This window comes from Lolium rigidum, chromosome 5 (assembly GCF_022539505.1).
Source record: "Lolium rigidum isolate FL_2022 chromosome 5, APGP_CSIRO_Lrig_0.1, whole genome shotgun sequence".
Classification (NCBI taxonomy): Eukaryota; Viridiplantae; Streptophyta; class Magnoliopsida; order Poales; family Poaceae; genus Lolium; species Lolium rigidum.
The window spans coordinates 207,463,058-207,471,029 of record NC_061512.1 but is presented as its reverse complement, the minus strand read 5'-3'; positions in this window follow the sequence as shown (position 1 = coordinate 207,471,029).

The following is a 7,972-nucleotide window of genomic DNA, read 5'->3' as shown; positions in this document are numbered from 1 at the left end:
GAGCCTATCAGAGCATGACTTGTGGCGCTAGCTGGCTGCTTTGTTGGATCGGAGTATTTCCAGATAACCCCTTTCATTTCTCTTTTAACGAAAAAGTTGGCCTATGCAGACACATGCGTGGCAGATTTACGAAATGATCCTTGATACGTCTCCGACGTATCGATAATTTCTTATGTTCTATGCCATATTATTGATGATACCTACATGTTTTATGCACACTTTATGTCATATTCGTGCATTTTCTGGAACTAACCTATTAACAAGATGCCGAAGTGCCGGTTCTGTTTTCTAGCTGTTTTTGGTTTCAGAAATCCTAGTAACGAAATATTCTCGGAATTGGACGAAACGAAGACCCGGGTTCCTATTTTCACCGGAAGCATCCAGAACACCGGGAAGGACCGAGAGGGGGCACCGGGCCCCCGGACCATAGGCCGGCGCGGCCCGGGCCCCGGCCGCGCCAGCCTATGGTGTGGCCACCCTTCGACTCTCCTGCGCCGCCTCTTCGCCTATATAAAGCCTCCGTCGCGAAACCCCCGATGCGAAAAACCACGATACGGAAAACCTTCCGGAGCCGCCGCCATCGCGAAGCCAAGATCGCGGGGGACAGGAGTCTCCGTTCCGGCACCCTGCCGGAGCGGGGAAGTGCCCCGGAAGGCTTCTCCATCGACACCGCTGCCATCTCCACCGCCATCTTCATCACCGCTCGTTGCTCCCATGAGGAGGGAGTAGTTCTCCATCGAGGCTCGGGGCTGTACCGGTAGCTATGTGGTTCATCTCTCTCCTATGTGCTTCAATACAATAATCTCATGAGCTGCCTTACATGATTGAGATTCATATGATGATGCTTGTAATCTAGATGTCATTATGCTAGTCAAGTGAGTTTTACTTATGTGATCTCCGGAGACTCCTTGTCCCACGTGTGTAAAGGTGACGAGTGTGTGCACCGTGTGGGTCTCTTAGGCTATATTTCACGAGAATACTTATTCACCGATGAATGGCATAGTGAGGTGCTTATTTATATCTCTTTATGATTGCAATATGTTTGTATCACAATTTATCTATGTGCTACTCTAGCAATGTTATTAAAGTAGTTTTATTCCTCCCGCACGTGTGCAAAGGTGACAGATGTGTGCACCGTGTTAGTACTTGGTTTATGCTATGATCATGATCTCTTGTAGATTGCGAAGTTAACTATTGCTATGATAATATTGATGTGATCTATTCCTCCTACATATGCATGAAGGTGAGAGTGTGCATGCTATGCTAGTACTTGGTTTAGTCTTTTGATCTATCTTACACTAAAGGTTACTAAAATATGAGCATTATTGTGGAGCTTGTTAACTCCGGCATTGAGGGTTCGTGTAATCCTACGCAATGTGTTCATCATCCAACAAAAGTGTAGAGTATGCATTTATCTATTACTGTTATGTGATCAATGTTGAGAGTGTCCACTAGTGAAAGTCTAATCCCTAGGCCTTGTTCCTAAATACGCTATCGCTGCTTGTTTACTTGTTTTTCTGCGTTACTACTTGCTGCGTTACTACTGCTGCGTTACTATCGCTTGTTTCTTGTCCTAGGCAAAGCACTTTTCCGGTGCCGTTGCTACTACTTATTCATACCACCTGTATTTCACTATCTCTTCGCCGAACTAGTGCACCTATTAGGTGTGTTGGGGACACAAGAGACTTCTTGCTTTGTGGTTGCGGGGTTGCATGAGAGGGATATCTTTGACCTCTTCCTCCACGAGTTCGATAAACCTTGGGTGATCCACTTAAGGGAAAACTTGCTGCTGTTCTACAAACCTCTGCTCTTGGGGGCCCAACACTGTCTACAAGAATAGAAGCTCCCGTAGACATCAAGCACTTTTTCTGGCGCCGTTGCCGGGGAGGAAAGGTAAAAAGGCACTCATACTCCGGTTCCAGGTAACAGTACTTTTCTGGCGCCATTGTGTTTGTGCTCGAAGCTATTTCCTTTAGATCCTGCAATTGCATCTTTTTGTTTCTTGTTTACACTAGTTTGGCATAATGGACAACAGTGAGCTTCTTATTCTATTTCCTGATTTAAAACATGGATTGTTTGATGCGAAAATTAAAAAACCTATGGAATCTTATTTGCATGCTGGTAGTAATATTAGTATGAACGCTTTGAACTCCATTGTTGATAATGATATAGAAAGTTCTAAGCTTGGGGAAGCTGGTTTTCATGATCTTTTTAGTCCCCCAAGCATTGAGGAGAAAATTTTCTTCGATGATACTTTGCCTCCTATTTATGATTATAATGATAGTGGTCTTTTGGTGCCACCTACTATGGAGAGTAAATTTTGTTGTGATTATACTATGCCTCCTACACTTGATGAGAATAATAATGATAGCTACTTTGTTGAATTTGCTCCCACTACAACTAATAAAATTGATTATGCCTATGTGGAGAGTAATAATTTTATGCATGAGACTCATGATAAGAATGCTTTATGTGATAGTTATATTGTTGAGTTTGCTCATGTTGCTACTGAAAGTTATTATGAGAGAGGAAAATATGGTTGTAGAAATTTTCATATTACTAAAATGCCTCTCTATGTGCTGAAATTTTTGAAGCTACACTTGTTTTATCTTCCTATGCTTGTTACTTTGCTCTTCATGAACTTGTTTATTTACAAGATTCCTATGCATAGGAAGCATTTTAGACTTAAATGTGTTTTGAATTTGCCTCTTGATGCTCTCTTTTGCTTCAAATACTATTTCTTGCGAGTGCATCATTAAAATTGCTTGAGCCCATCTTAATGGCTATAAAGAAAGAACTTCTTGGGAGATAACCCATGTGTTATTTTGCTACAGTACTTTGTTTTATATTTGTGTCTTGGAAGTTGTTTACTACTGTAGAAACCTCTCCTTATCTTAGTTTTGTGTTTTGTTGTGCCAAGTAAAGTCGTTGATAGAAAGGTTGATACTAGATTTGGATTACTCGCGCAGAAACAGATTTCTTTGCTCGTCACGAATCTGGGTCTAATTCTCTGTAGGTAACTCAGAAAATTAAGCCAATTTACGTGAGTGATCCTCAGATATGTACGCAACTTTCATTCAATTTTAGCATTTTCATTTGAGCAAGTCTGGTGGCCTAATAAAATCCATCTTTATGGACTGTTCTGTTTTGACAGATTCTGCCTTTTATTTCGCATTGCCTCTTTTTCTATGTTGGATGAATTTCTTTGATCCATTAATGTCCAGTAGCTTTATGCAATGTCCAGAAGTGTTAAGAATGATTGTGTCACCTCTGAACATGTGAATTTTTATTATGCACTAACCCTCTAATGAGTTGTTTCGAGTTTGGTGTGGAGGAAGTTTTCAAGGATCAAGAGAGGAGTATGATGCAATATGATCAAGGAGAGTGAAAGCTCTAAGCTTGGGGATGCCCCGGTGGTTCACCCCTGCATATTTTAAGAAGACTCAAGCGTCTAAGCTTGGGGATGCCCAAGGCATCCCCTTCTTCATCGACAACATTATCGGGTTCCTCCCCCGAAACTATATTTTTATTCCGTCACATCTTATGCACTTTGCTTGGAGCGTCGGTTTGTTTTTGTTTTTTGTTTTGTTTGAATAAAATGGATCCTAGCATTCACTTTATGGGAGAGAGACACGCTCCGCTGTAGCATATGGACAAATATGTCCTTAGGTTCTACTCATAGTATTCATGGCGAAGTTTCTTCTTCGTTAAATTGTTATATGGTTGGAATTAGAAAATGCTACATGTAGTAACTCTAAAATGTCTTGGATAATTTGATACTTGGCAATTGTTGTGCTCATGTTTAAGCTCTTGCATCATATACTTTGCACCCATTAATGAAGAAATACTTAGAGCTTGCTAATTTGGTTTGCATATTTGGTTTCTCTAGAGTCTAGATAACATCTAGTATTGAGTTTTGAACAACAAGGAAGACGGTATGGAGTCTTATAATGTTTACCATATGTCTTTTATGTGAGTTTTGCTGTACCGTTCATCCTTGTGTTTGTTTCAAATAACCTTGCTAGCCTAAACCTTGTATCGAGAGGGAATACTTCTCATGCATCCAAAATACTTGAGCCAACCACTATGCCATTTGTGTCCACCATACCTACCTACTACATGGTATTTATCCGCCATTCCAAAGTAAATTGCTTGAGTGCTACCTTTAAAATTCCATCATTCACCTTTGCAATATATAGCTCATGGGACAAATAGCTTAAAAACTATTGTGGTATTGAATATGTACTTATGCACTTTATCTCTTATTAAGTTGCTTGTTGTGCGATAACCATGTTTCTGGGGACGCCATCAACTATTCTTTGTTGGATATCATGTGAGTTGCTATGCATGTCCGTCTTGTCTGAAGTAAGAGAGATCTACCACCTTCATGGTTGGAGCATGCATATTGTTAGAGAAGAGCATTGGGCCGCTAACTAAAGCCATGATTCATGGTGGAAGTTTCAGTTTTGGACATATATCCTCAATCTCATATGAGAATAATAATTGTTGCCACATGCTTATGCATTAAAGAGGAGTCCATTATCTCGTTGTCCATGTTGTCCCGGTATGGATGTCTAAGTTGAGAATAATCAAAAGCGAGAAATCCAAAATGCGAGCTTTCTCCTTAGACCTTTGTACGGGCGGCATGGAGGTACCCCATTGTGACACTTGGTTAAAACATGTGCATTGCAAAGATCCGGTAGTCCAAGTTAATTAGGACAAGGTGCGGGCACTATTAGTATACTATGCATGAGACTTGCAACTTGTAAGATATAATGTACATAACTCATATGCTTTATTACTACCGTTGACAAAATTGTTTCATGTTTTCAAAATAAAAGCTCTAGCACAAATCCAGCAATCGATGCTTTCCTCTTTGAAGGACCATTCTCTTTAATTTTATGTTGAGTCAGTTCACCTATCTCTCTCCACCTCAAGAAGCAAACACTTGTGTGAACTGTGCATTGATTCCTACATACTTGCATATTGTACTTGTTATATTACTCTATGTTGATAATTATCCATGAGATATACATGTTACAAGTTGAAAGCAACCGCTGAAACTTAATCTTCCTTTGTGTTGCTTCAATGCCTTTACTTTGATTTATTGCTTTATGAGTTAACTCTTATGCAAGACTTATTAATACTTGTCTTGAAGTGCTATTCATGAAAAGTCTTTGCTTTATGATTCACTTGTTTACTCATGTCATTACCATTGTTTTGATCGCTGCATTCACTACATATGTTCACAAATAGTATGATCAAGGTTATGATGGCATATCACTTCGAAATTATCTTTGTTATCGTTTTACTCGCTTCGGGACGAGCGAGAACTAAGCTTGGGGATGCTTGATACGTCTCCGACGTATCGATAATTTCTTATGTTCTATGCCATATTATTGATGATACCTACATGTTTTATGCACACTTTATGTCATATTCGTGCATTTTCTGGAACTAACCTATTAACAAGATGCCGAAGTGCCAGTTCTCGTTTTCTGCTGTTTTTGGTTTCGAAATCCTAGTAACGAAATATTCTCGGAATTGGACGAAACGAAGACCCAGGTTCCTATTTTCACCGGAAGCATCCAGAACACCCGGGAAGGACCAGAGGGGGGGCACTGGGCCCCCAGACCATAGGCCGGCGCGGCCCAGGCCCTGGCCGCGCCAGCCTATGGTGTGGCCACCCCTTCGACCCTCCTACGCCGCCTCTTCGCCTATATAAAGCCTCCGTCGCGAAACCCCTGATGCGAAAAACCACGATACGGAAAACCTTCCACAGCCGCCGCCATCGCGAAGCCAAGATCTGGGGACAGAGTCTCTCGTTCCGGCACCTGCCGGAGCGGGGAAGTGCCCCCGGAAGGCTTCTCCATCGACACCGCTGCCATCTCCACCGCCATCTTCATCACCGCTGCTGCTCCCATGAGGAGGGAGTAGTTCTCCATCGAGGCTCGGGGCTGTACCGGTAGCTATGTGGTTCATCTCTCTCCTATGTGCTTCAATACAATAATCTCATGAGCTGCCTTACATGATTGAGATTCATATGATGATGCTTGTAATCTAGATGTCATTATGCTAGTCAAGTGAGTTTTACTTATGTGATCTCCGGAGACTCCTTGTCCCACGTGTGTAAAGGTGACAGCAGTGTGCACCGTGTGGGTCTCTTAGGCTATATTTCACAGAATACTTATTCACTGATGAATGGCATAGTGAGGTGCTTATTTATATCTCTTTATGATTGCAATATGTTTGTATCACAATTTATCTATGTGCTACTCTAGCAATGTTATTAAAGTAGTTTTATTCCTCCCGCACGTGTGCAAAGGTGACAGATGTGTGCACCGTGTTAGTACTTGGTTTATGCTATGATCATGATCTCTTGTAGATTGCGAAGTTAACTATTGCTATGATAATATTGATGTGATCTATTCCTCCTACATATGCATGAAGGTGACAGTGTGCATGCTATGCTAGTACTTGGTTTAGTCTTTTGATCTATCTTACACTAAAGGTTACTAAAATATGAGCATTATTGTGGAGCTTGTTAACTCCGGCATTGAGGGTTCGTGTAATCCTACGCAATGTGTTCATCATCCAACAAAAGTGTAGAGTATGCATTTATCTATTCGTTATGTGATCAATGTTGAGAGTGTCCACTAGTGAAAGTCTAATCCCTAGGCCTTGTTCCTAAATATCGCTATCGTTGCTTGTTTACTTGTTTCTCTGCGTTACTACTGCTGCGTTACTACTTCGCTGCGTTACTACTGCTTGTTTACTCGTCCTGGGCAAAGCACTTTTCTCGGTGCCGTTGCTACTACTTATTCATACCACCTGTATTTCACTATCTCTTCGCCGAACTAGTGCACCTATTAGGTGTGTTGGGGACACAAGAGACTTCTTGCTTTGTGGTTGCGGTGGTTGCATGAGAGGGATATCTTTGACCTCTTCCTCCCTGAGTTCGATAAACCTTGGGTGATCCACTTAAGGGAAACTTGCTGCTGTTCTACAAACCTCTGCTCTTGGAGGCCCAACACTGTCTACAAGAATAGAAGCTCCCGTAGACATCAATCCTCCTGGACCCGCTCTTTAATCGGCTTCATCCGCGTAACCTTTTCGCCACCCTCGATCTGTTGCCTTCCTCGACGGCAGCAGCGACGCCGTGCTCGACACTCTTGACGTCTGCATCGTCGAATCCATGGCGAACCCACCGGAGCCGACCTACCACGGGTGGTTTGACCCGCCTCCGAGCTATGGTACGTCGTTCTCGTCTCCGTTCTCTTATGGATTTCCGTCCGCTGTCGTCAACTGTGCGTCTTCGTCAGCGATGATCGGACATGGTTAGGTCAAAAAGGCGACGGAGATTGGTTGGTGAAGGTGTTACGCATGGTTAGATTCAGATCGACCGGAGTTTGTTGCAATTTTTCCCGCTCGGATGTTCGTCGAGTCGGCCGGATTTTAGGGCAAAGCTGTGAGATTTTTGTTGTTAGATCAACAAGGTTACATGTTTTCCGTAGTCTTTGACTAGTAGAATGATTATCCATGCGGAATTCATGAATTTGGAGGCTATCCTATTTCTCTGTAAAACTAAAAATTGTATAACTGAATATTGTCCCGTTGCTCTGTCTTGCTTCTCTGTAAAACTGAATAGGGGAGATTTGTACTTGTTTTTGTGTTGCAGATGGAAATGAAGGTTTGTTTTCACTTCAAATTAATCATAATGGTTGTTTCTGTGGTGTAAGGGGTGAATTTTCATACCAACATGGCACAACAGATTGATTTGACAATTGTAGCTCTGAAACCTTTTCCATTCTATGGATTGAAGATTTTTTGAGTCAGCTTGGAATAGAGAGGGATGGTTTGATGAAAATCTACTGGCAGAAGGGGAATGATCTCATTGATGGTTTGCAGTGTACTGAGAATGATAGAGACATCATTGACATGATTGAAACCACAAGGCTTGCCAAGACTCTGT